General features: G+C 43.8%; 1 protein-coding gene across 6 annotated transcripts in view; it reads right to left on the bottom strand.

The window, feature by feature from the left end:
- Positions 1-1,331: 1,331 nt before the first annotated feature.
- Positions 1,332-11,033, bottom strand: part of BLCAP (BLCAP apoptosis inducing factor) — a 28,317-nt gene continuing 18,615 nt past the window's right edge. For 4 of the 6 annotated variants that reach the window (XR_009535155.1, XR_009535152.1, XR_009535156.1 and 1 more), the window contains 2 exons: positions 7,071-7,288; positions 2,918-5,942 (listed from right to left, as the gene is read on the bottom strand). The gene's annotated coding sequence lies outside the window, so the exon portion shown is untranslated. Of the gene's footprint in view, positions 1,493-2,917; positions 5,943-7,070; positions 7,289-11,033 lie in introns of those variants that run through there. The other 2 variants (XR_009535153.1, XR_009535154.1) reach the window with 2 other exon arrangements.

Below are 11,033 nucleotides of genomic sequence, written 5' to 3'. Positions count from 1 at the left end.
TCTGGGAGGGTGGGGCTGGCATGCGGCGAGACTTGGAGACATGGAGATGGGAGAGGAAGGGTCTGACAGTCAAGTCTCTGGCTTCAGGGGACCTGGACGCCCAACTAGCCTGCCTATGGTTTGGCTACAGAAGCCAATCAAGTTCTGTTTCTGTCTGAGCTGGTGTGAGTTTTTTTTCACTGGCAAAGAAACATGACTAAATGAAAACGTGATCACATCGGTCTCTCTGCTTAAGCACGTTCACTGGTTCCTCACTACCCTTGGGATAAAAGCCCAAATTCCTCGGCATGACACACAGGTCACTGCTCTCCCTCGTGTTGCCTCCAGGCCCCAAACCTGTGTGCCCCACACATGCTGGACTCATTTCTGTCCTTGGTGTATCCCATGGAGGTTGCTGGCCTCATGGGGACCAGGTAAGAGATGAGATCCACGCCTACTCTGCCTGCTCCCCTCGCCTCCCCCCAATCTCGCAGCTCTCAAGTCTTTTGAATCCAAGTCTTTATCTAGGATTTCACCTGGGCAGTGTCTTCTAAACTCTGGGCCCTTCCTTTTCCTATATCAAAACTTACCTCTCTCGGGCTTCCCTGGTGGCGCAGTGGTTGAGAGCCCGCCTGCCAATGCAGGGGATGTGGGATCGAGCCCTGGTCCGGGAAGACCCCACATGCTGTGGAGCAGCTGGGCCCGTGCGCCACAGCTGCTGAGCCTGTGCTCTGGAGCCCCTGAGCCGCAACTACTGAGCCCATGCACCACAACTACTGAAGCCCGCGCGCCTAGAGCCCGTGCTCCGCAACAAGAGAAGCCACTGCAATGAGAGGCCCGCCCACTGCAACAAAAAGTAGCCCACGCTCGCTGCAACTAGAGAAAGCCCGTGAGCAGCAACGAAGACCCAATGCAGCCAAAAATAAATTTATTAATTAAAAAAACAAAAAAAAAACGAAAAAAACTTACCTCCCTCATGTTTTATCTCCTAAGAACTTGGGTCTTTGCATTTTTTTAATTGCAAAAATAATTTGTGGACATCTTAGAAAATTGCTAAGTACCCAAAGCACCCAGAGGCAACCACTGTTCACATCTTGAAACACTTCTTATCAGAACTGTTTTAAAACGAGTCTTCTGTCTCTTTCCATGTAATACATACACATTGTTAAAAAAAAAAAAAATTCCAAGAGGACAGAAGAGCAGCCTTCTCTGCCTTCTCCCCATCCCCAAACTCTCACCCCAGAGTATGTGATCTGTTCCTTGAGGTCACCTCTCAGCTCTAAGAAACAATTAGATCTCTTGCATTAGGAAGGATGCTTTCACCAGCATCTAACAAAACACCCGAGAGTGGCTTAAACAGTAAGACCATTTTATTTATTTCAAAGAAAGTCCAGAAGTCAGTGGTGCCAGGTGTCCGAACTGAGGCAGCACAGAGTTGCATCTCCTGGCCTTCCCCTCCTGGTCACAAGATGGCTGTCAGAGCTCCAAGTATCACGTTTTTACCCAACAGCACCTAGGCAGAAAGGAAGGGGCAGGACCAATAAAGCTCTCCAGATGCATCCCTTTAACCAGGGAGGAAAGTGCTTCCTTGAAGCTGCCTGACAATATTCACAAGATCCTAGTCAAAATCGGGTCATGAGAGTTTTCTGATCGGCATCTATGATACCCTATTTCTAAATAGTTCATAAGACCCACTGATGTCCCATGTGGCAGATCAGGCTTTGGGACACTTGGAAACTACTCCCCACCATCCCTGCTTCTCCCACCACAGTTGTCAAGTACCTCTGTTGGTTTTTAAGAAACCTACTTGCCCCTTCACTCCTGACTCCACTGTGTGTCCACAGACGCTCCTGTGCCTCCCATTACCGTCCCTGTCAGTCCTCTGACCCCTTCCCTCCACTGCTATCGCCCAGCTTCTACATCTTTACTTTCACATCTGCCTATGGTTTGGCTACAGAAGGTCACTGGTCATCACATCGTGATGGGTGATAATACTGACATTCTGTTCTGTAACCACAATAAAATACAGTCAATACAAAAATTGAGTATCAATGAAAAGTGAAAAGGAAAAGATAAAATTCTCATTACTTGAGACAACTATACCATGTAACTTCCTGTGGGTACCTACCTACATCTTTACAAATTTTTAGAAAGTCTAGAAAAGTGTACATTGGGCCCATTACAGTAGCAACCTCTGGGTAAGAAGGAAATGGGATGGCAGTGGTGCCCAAAAGGGACTTTAGGTTCATCTGCAATGTTCTATTTCTCAAAAAGGAGAATATATTCATGTTGCGCTTATGTCATTGAACTTTCATTTGAAAAGTTCCCTTTCATTTTCAGCCAATTATGGCAGCTCTGTGTTTGGCAGTGCTTGCACGTCTGTGTCCAGGAAGGAAGAACGTTTACTTTGTGTGTGTCTATGAATGAAGTACAGTGATTAGTGGATTAAAAAAAAAATGTAGCAAGCAAAAGAAAAACAAAACAGGGGGTGCAGAGAGAACTCATTCACAACAACAATAAAAACTATAGGAATAAACCCATCGGGAAATTGGTAGGTTCGTTATGGAGAAAACCATAAAATAGGACTAAAGGCTGCCCTTTAGATGATCAGAATGAGTGCAGGGCTATACTGTGTTCATGGATTGAAAGACTCAGGATTGTACTGATGTTGATTTTCCCCAAATTAATCTTTAAATTCACAGAACCTGACAAGCAGGTTTTAAAATTCATGTGGAGGAGTTAACGTGCAGTAATAGTTAGCTGAGTTAATTGAACAGGAAGCACAATGAAATGGAACATTTTACTTAACAGATATCAAAAGGTGGTCTCAAGCTAGAGTGGATAAAACAGTCTGATGCAGACAGAAATATATAGACTGGTGAAAAAGAACCAGCGCCTCAGACCTACCTAGACATGGCAATTCAGTATATGAGGGAGTTTCACTTCAGATCAGTGGAGAGAGAAGGAACTAGACAGTCCGTCATGTTGCAATAATCAGCTGTATGTTTGCAGAAAGATTAGATCATATCTCATTTCAATCATAAACATACATTCCAGCTGCATTAAAGACCCAAATAGGGCTTCCCTGGTGGCGCAGTGGTTGAGAGTCCGCCTGCCGATGCAGGGGACACGGGTTCATGCCCCGGCCCAGGAAGATCCCACATGCCACGGAGCGCCTGGGCCCGTGAGCCATGGCCGCTGAGCCTGCGTGTCCGGAGCCTGTGCTCCGCAACGGGAGAGGCCACAACAGTGAGGGGCCCACATACCCCCCGACAAAAAAAAAGACCCAAATAAAAACAAAATTACTAGAAAGGAATACAGAGTATACTTAAACCTTAGGAGTAAGAAAGGCCTAAACATGATATATAAATACAAGGAATAAAGGAAAAGATGGATAAATTTGATTATGTCAAAATTGATAACTTCTGTCTAACAAAAGCCCCTACAAAATTTGAAGGCAACAGACAAGCTGGAAGAAAACATGTGCCATATATATATATACATATACACACACACACACACACACACACAAAAGATTAATATCCAGATTACACTAGGAAACTCAAAAATCAATAAGATAAAGACAAACAACCTAATTTTTTAAATGAGCAAAAATAAACAGATCATTCAGAAAAGAGAAAATACAAATGCCTAAAACACATATGAAAATCTCACTAGCAAACAGGTATGTATAAACTTTAAAAAATTATTCAATTTTTCACCCAGCAAATTGGCAAACATTTAAAACAATCACTTATGGTGTGAGGAGTCCTCCCATATCCTCTGGCTAGAAGTTTAAATGGTACAGAAATTATGGAGGACACTTTGGTAACATCTAAAACTAAAAATGTGGAAACCCTGAGAACACAAATTCCACTTCTCAATCACCATCCTAGAGAAACATTACAGAAGAGGCACGTGTAAGGCTATTTTCTGTGGCACTGCTTATGATGGAGGAAAGAAAAGGATGCAACTAAATGTCCATGGATCTTAGGAAGGAAAAATGTAGCACATTCATGGGAATGAATATAACACAGCTACTAAAAGGAACTGGCAAGAGCTATTTGTATCAGTATATCTTAGAAATATAAGATGGAGTGAAAAAACACAGCTTACAGTAAAATCTCTATAGAGTGGGATGATTCATTCAAAATACCTCCATTGATACTTACATTTCTATGGAAGGAGACACATAAAACTGCGGGTGAGGGAGGGAAACTAGGATTTCAGAGGGTGGCCAAAGGAAACTTTAGTTACATTCATATTGTCCGACTTTCAAAAGGAAAATGTATTCATGCTTTACTTTGTTAATTAAAGTATAATCTGAAAATACTCTAATTTGTTTCCAGCCAATTACGCCGGCTCTCTGTGTTTGGTGGTGCTTGCATATTTGTGCCCCCGGAGGAAGAATGTTCACTTTGCGTGTGTGTCTGCAAGTCAAGTCCACTGATCGGTAAACAGGTTGAAATGAAATATGGAAAAACAAGGGCCAAACAAATAAAGGGAGAGGAGACCCTATTCACAGTTGACAACAAAACCTGTAATAAACCTAGGAATAAATTTATCAAGAAATATGCAAGACTTTAGAGAAAACCATAAAACTTCCCTGAAAGACATGAGAGTGACCGGAACTGAGAGATAATAGCAACGAGCACTGGCAGAAGACTCAAATATGATAAAGGTGCCAATTTTCTTCAAACTTACCTAAAACTCAATGTGATCCCAATTAAAATCCCAGCAGAATTTTTCCTGAGACTCGACAGGCTATTTTAAAATTCATGTGGTGCGACAAATATGCAAGGATGATCAAGGCAATTTTACAAAAACAACAGAGAGGGTGGGATTTGTCCTGCCAGTTAGCAAAGCATATTAGCAAGCTCAGGAGTAGACAAATAGATCAGTGGACCAGAAAGAGCTCTGACACAGACCCGCATTGGAATTCAGTGTCAGGCAGAGGAGGCAGTTCTAAATCAGCGGAGAAATGATATATTATTCCATAAATGGTGTTGGGACAATTACCTGTCCATTTGGGGGGAATGGGGAGGAATTAAAGTTAGATCCTAAGATTTGTACATATGGAATTTATTTTTTGTATATAGTATAAAGGCTTAAATATGTATGTATACAGAAACTATAAATTTTAGAGAAGGAAATACAGTAAATACTTATGACCTTGATACAGGGAATACTTTCTTAAATAAGACTGTAAAAATGGCCTAAAAGTAAGATTGACAAATTTGATCGTATCAAAGTTAAAATTTCTCTAAGACAAAAAGATACTACACAATTAAATGACACAAATCTCAATGTAGAAAACATCTGCAATATACATGACAAAGTATTAATATTCAAATAAAAAACTCTTAAAAATCAATAGCAAAAAGACAAAAAAAACCTTAAAAAAAAAAAAAGAAACAGGCAAAGGATATGCACAAGCAATCCAGAGGAGGAAATGAAAATGGACAGTAAACACATGAAGACTTCAGTCTTGCAGGTAATTCAGAAAAATGCCAACTAAAGCAAGATACTATTTCTCACTCATCAAACTGGTTAAAAATGGAAAACTTGGACGTGGTCTGGGGAAATGGACACACACACGCTGCTAGCAGGAGATTACATTAGAAGGCAATTTGGAGAACACTTCAGAAATTTCTATTAGAATTTAAGATATGAATACCTTATGACCCATCAGTTCCATTTCTAAGTATCTATCCCAGAGAAATACTTGTACATGTGCAAAATGAACAATTATAAGATGCTCTTACAGGTTTGTCTTAATGGAACGACACTGGAAACATTTTAATAGTCAATCAATAGGAAACAAGAAAATCAAACATGGTGTAATCCTAAGGCCGCCAGTCGCCAGCTGCAAGGAACACTGCGGCAGAGCACGTCGGCTACACCAGGAGTCCCACAGGGCGCACTAAGCTGAGAGCAACACCTCCAGCTTGTACACATCACGTCTGTGCAAACACACGAAAAGAGAACAGAAGATGTGTTTCAATGGGCATCGGAAAACATTTTGGATGAACAGCAAAAGCCTAAGAGAGCTACCTCGGGAGGGGGAGAGGGATCTAGGGGCGGGGGGCTGTTCAGTAGAGACTTCTTTATCTGTAATACTATAATTTTATTTAAAGGAACATGTATTCATGTATTACTTATATAATTAAATTTTAATTCAAAAATTCTAATTCATTTCCAGCCAATTAGTTCTACTTTATATGTGTGCTGTGCTCTCATTTGTGTGCCCAGGGACAAAGCACATTTACTCCGAGTGTGTGTCTGCGAATGAAGCATCGTGATTAGTAAATTGATTAAAATTTGGAAAGCAAAAAGCAAAACCTTTTACACTCACAAAAGGAGCAACACTGATAAGGTACTCAGGAATAAACCTAATAAGAAATGTGAAAAACCTTTATGACAAAAGCAACCAACCTTTATTAAAAGACATTAAAAATCAAACCAAACAAATAAGACTTTGATTAAATGGAGACAGATACCATGTTCACGGATGGGAACAACTGATATCCTAAAGATGTTATTTCTCCCTTCAATGAAATCCCACACAAAATTCCCACAGGATTTTTTTCATGGAACTTTGACAAGCTGATTCGAAAGTGTATATGAAAAAGTAAATGTACAATACGACCAAGATAATTTTAAAAAAGAATAAAGGGCAAGGAAGGGAGGGGTGCTCAACTTACTGGGTAGTAAGATAAAGCTTTTGCTCATTAAAATCTGGTATTGGCCCAGAAGTAGACAAACAGCTCAACAGACCTGAACAGAGTGTAGACGTAGGGAACTGGGAGAAAAGATACTGTTGGGACAATAAATGGTGCTTAGCCAACTGGTTATCCATTTGGAAAAAGATCAAATTAGATCTCTGTGTCACACCATACACGGAAATCCGTTTCAGATGGGTTAAAGAAAAACATTAAAAAAAAAATACAGAGGGCTTCAATGTAAATATCATTCATGTGGGGGGGAGGTTTCTTAGACAAGAGTGCTACCTGCCCTAGTGCTAGCGCTGCAGATGTTATCACCGCAGTTTGATACGATGCTTTAATATCCTGTTTCCAGTCGGACCGTACCTCCAACCTTCCGCACGTGCCTGCGGAGCGTCTCCACCTGGACCTCACAGACCCCTCTTCTTCTTCCTCTCAGCTCAACCTGGTCCTGGGAAGAAGGACTGTGATCCTGGATGGACTGAGGTTGAATCCAGCTCCTGCTACTTGTGCTCTATGTCAGAAAGGCACTTGCTTCTCCAGTTTCTGTTCCCTCCTCTGTGATGTAGGGTGATGCTCTGTTGCTTGTGGGGGAAGGTGAAGTTCACATGAGATGATGAATGTGAACATGCATAAATGGCACAGAGCTTGTAAGGACGAGGAGAGCCGACTTCTTTACTTTTTCTCCACCTACCCACCCATGCAAACCCCTGCCACCATGACTTAATACCCCAGTTCTCTCCTGCATCATAATTCCGGAGAATCGTCACAGATTCTTTCTGGTCAAAAAGTGTGAATGTTGACTTCAGATTTTTCATTCCAAGGCAGATAATATTGATTCAGCACCCAAAGAGCTTACTGCCTGTTGCTAGGTGCTGAGAAACACAAAAAATAAGAAGACAGGATCCCAGCCATGAGACAGGATAAAAATGGTCTAATTAGAGCTGTAGTTGGTACATAGGTCAGATAAAAGCTCCCAAAAGAACATGGAGATCAAGTTACCCTCTAAAAGGTAAATAATTAAATTTTGCCCCATTCAGTCAAATACATATTATTGCCCCAAACTAATTTATCCATCACCACACTTGAACCCAACCCCCGTGGGAACTCATTTCACTAATTGTCTCCATCCTTAATCACTCCATTACTCAGGCTCCGTTCCCTCAGAATATTCATATGCCAGCACTGCTCTTTCCTTGAAGACTAAAATTTAATTTAAAGGGCCTAGACTTTGCTGCTTCTCTCCTTCCTCTCCTTAATCATCCCCCCCCTCGGCAAAAGCTGCCTCCGTTAAGGTCCCCAGAGGTCTCCCATGGGCCCTGGGGGTGGCAATCAGCGGGGACCCCAGGCTGCCCAATTCCAGGGGCACTATGGTGATTGTGCAGTTGCACATCGGAGGGGCTTGTGGATGTGCCCTTGACCCCTGACCTTTCTGCACATACCCACTGATGACCACTCCATCTTTCTGGGGAAAGACCTCTCTGGCCCTTTCTTTTCTGTACCTTAGGAGGGTCGTTCTTTCCTTTTACAGGCCCCAGTCGTTGGTGCCTGGCCTCTTCTTCCTCAGCCTCCCTCATCCCCTCAGAATGCTCCAGAAACCTGATACCACTTCAATTTACATTTCCACTCAGGACCCCTCAGGAGTTCTGAACCGGTCTCACTCTGTGTTCCAGGTCCGTGCATTCAGCCACCTCCTCCCCATGTCCCAGCTTGGGTGCCTCAGCTGTCTACCACCAGACTTGGGGTCTGCCTCACAGGCCTAGTTTCTTTGTAGAAAAGCACTGCCACGCACCAGTAAGGCAAGCCAGAAACTCAGGGGACTTCTGGAATACCTCCCCCTCTCCCTCCTCCTCTTCAATCCATCCAGCACCAAGACTGACCAGAATGTGTTGTGTCCAGACAGAAGCTTCCTACCCGGTCTCCCTAAGTGATTCCTCTAATGACTTCTCCATGGACCAGCCAGAGTCTCAGATCACAGGAGATACTAGGGCAGGCCTCAGGCACGTGTCCCTCACTCTCATGATGGACACAGGAGCTCAGCCCCGGCCTCTAAAGCTCTGCCCAGCCAGCACTGCCTGCCTCTCTGGCCTCACAGCACCTTGCTTTGCACACACTGTTCCCTCTGCCCCGAATGCTCTTCTCCAATTTGTTCTGTCCAGTTAACTCTGTCTCCTTAACTTGGTTCAAGTGTCACCTCCTCAGGGAAGCCTCCTGGAGTTGGCCTAGGGCAGGTCCCCTTGTTGTGCACCCTCCAGCACTTGGCACCTTTCTTTTGGAGTGCCTGTCAAAAGTTATACATTTATGTGTGTGATTATCTGATTCACGTCTTTCTCCCCTACTACCATACAAGCTCCATGAGAACAGGAAATCTGCCTATTTTAACTCATTCACCACAGAATCCACAGTGCTAGGCACAATGCCAGGCACAAAATAGGTGATAAACTAGAATATGTAGAATGAATAAACTTTTGTCGTCACTAAACAACACATCACATTTGAGCGTTGACATCTGCCTATGAACTTGCTCCTGCCTTTCCTACGCTCAACTTTCCCACCCCTGTCCTTCACATCTCCAAGTCTTCTTTCCAGATTCCTCAAAGGACTCTTGGCGACAGATTCACCTCTCCCTCACATCTCAATATTATTTAAGCTTATGCCCCATCACTCTTCCAAAATGCTCTTATTAAGGTCATCAAAAGCTTACTCATCATCAAATCTAAAGAAAAAAAATCCTGTCTTTATCTTACTGGAATTCTCTGCTGCATTTGACAGTGTTGATTACTTTCTCCTTGAAACTCTTCACTACCTTGGTTTCCATGGCAACCCACTCTTCTGGTTGGTTGCCGCGCGTCTCAGGCCTTTCCTTTTCTTTCTCCTTTGTCGCCTACCCACACCTTGATTGGTTCTTCAAATGTCACTGTAACTCATGATTCTGCCCTGGGCCCTGCCCCATTCTCTGGTGATCTCACTCATTCTCCGGGTTCCCATTACTCGAGCGGTCATGGCCCTGGGCCAGTACTTCCAGTAGAATCTCTTCCTGAGCCCCAGACCCTTGATCCAAGTGCCTGCTGGGCTCCACTTGGCTATGACCCTGACCCCTTGGCTGTATCTGAGACCACTGTCTTGCCCCTCACATTGGCTCCCCATGCTGTGGTCCCCTTCCCAGAGGTCTCTCCACCGTCAAGACCCCAGAGACACATGGGAGTCTTTGTCTTCACCCTCTCTCTCCCCCTAATAGCTAATGATCCATCATTTCTGGTTCTTATCTCCAAGTTTTGGATCTATTTCCATATCCACTGGTCTAGTTCAGGCCTCTCCCTCTCTTATCTGGACCCTGGCCTCCTAACAGGTCTCCCTGCCTCTGCCTGGTTACTTCCTATAATGGATGTCTGGGGGGGGGGCGGTGGCGTTGGGCTTTCTAGCATCCCTTATTCCACCCTAACAATGCTTGTTTAGGGAGATTTCCTGTTCCCTATTTTACGTGGCTGTGGTGGGACATGGGATGCTCTCTCACACAGAAGCCACAGAGGCCTCTCCTTCAGGTCTTGCCTCTCACCACCCGAGTCCTGTCAGAGGATGGAATGAGGCCCGAGCTCCGCCAGTTAGACCAAGGCTCCCTCTTGACTTTGGAAGAAATAGAATTCCTCAATGTCTAGGAGATACCACCAGGTAGTGGTGGTGAAGACCCTGAATGAAGCATTCAAGATTGTGCCCTATCCCCACCGACTTCAATGCCCATCATTCCTTCCCTCTATCCTGCCTCTCTGGGCCTCAGCTTCCTAACCTGTGAAATGGGACTAACGGTAGCTGTCTGCCTCACTAGGGGAAGGAAAGTGGGTTTGCCATGACCAGATGAGACAATGGTCACAACCTCACCATAAAAACTATAAAGAGCTGTGCCCGCACCAGAGTGCAGAGTGCATTTCCTGAGACCCAGACAGCCTCACATACAGACAGCTTGACTCTTATTTCCCTGTCTGTTAATTCCTTGGTATTTGTCACAAAATCTTTGTGGTTAAAAAATTCTGAACCTCCATTTCAGACATTTGATTTCAAGCAGAAAACAATTATTCTGTCTCTACCTAGCTCGCTGCCTGTTGCTAGGTACCGAAAGGTACAAAAATGAATAAGACACAGCCCCAGACATCAGGCAGGATGAAACTACTGCTAATTAGAGCTGTAGTCAGTACTGGGAGGGCATAAAAACAACCTCCAGAAAAACACAGAGATCAGGTTACTTGGTAAAATGTACATGATTTAATTTTTCCCCTTTCCACGAACACAACTAATCCCTTCACCTATACACTTAATCCCACTGCTCCGGGGGCC

Source organism: Lagenorhynchus albirostris, chromosome 15, assembly GCF_949774975.1.
Source record: "Lagenorhynchus albirostris chromosome 15, mLagAlb1.1, whole genome shotgun sequence".
Lineage (NCBI taxonomy): Eukaryota > Metazoa > Chordata > Mammalia > Artiodactyla > Delphinidae > Lagenorhynchus > Lagenorhynchus albirostris.
This window is presented reverse-complemented; position numbering and strand designations above follow the sequence as displayed.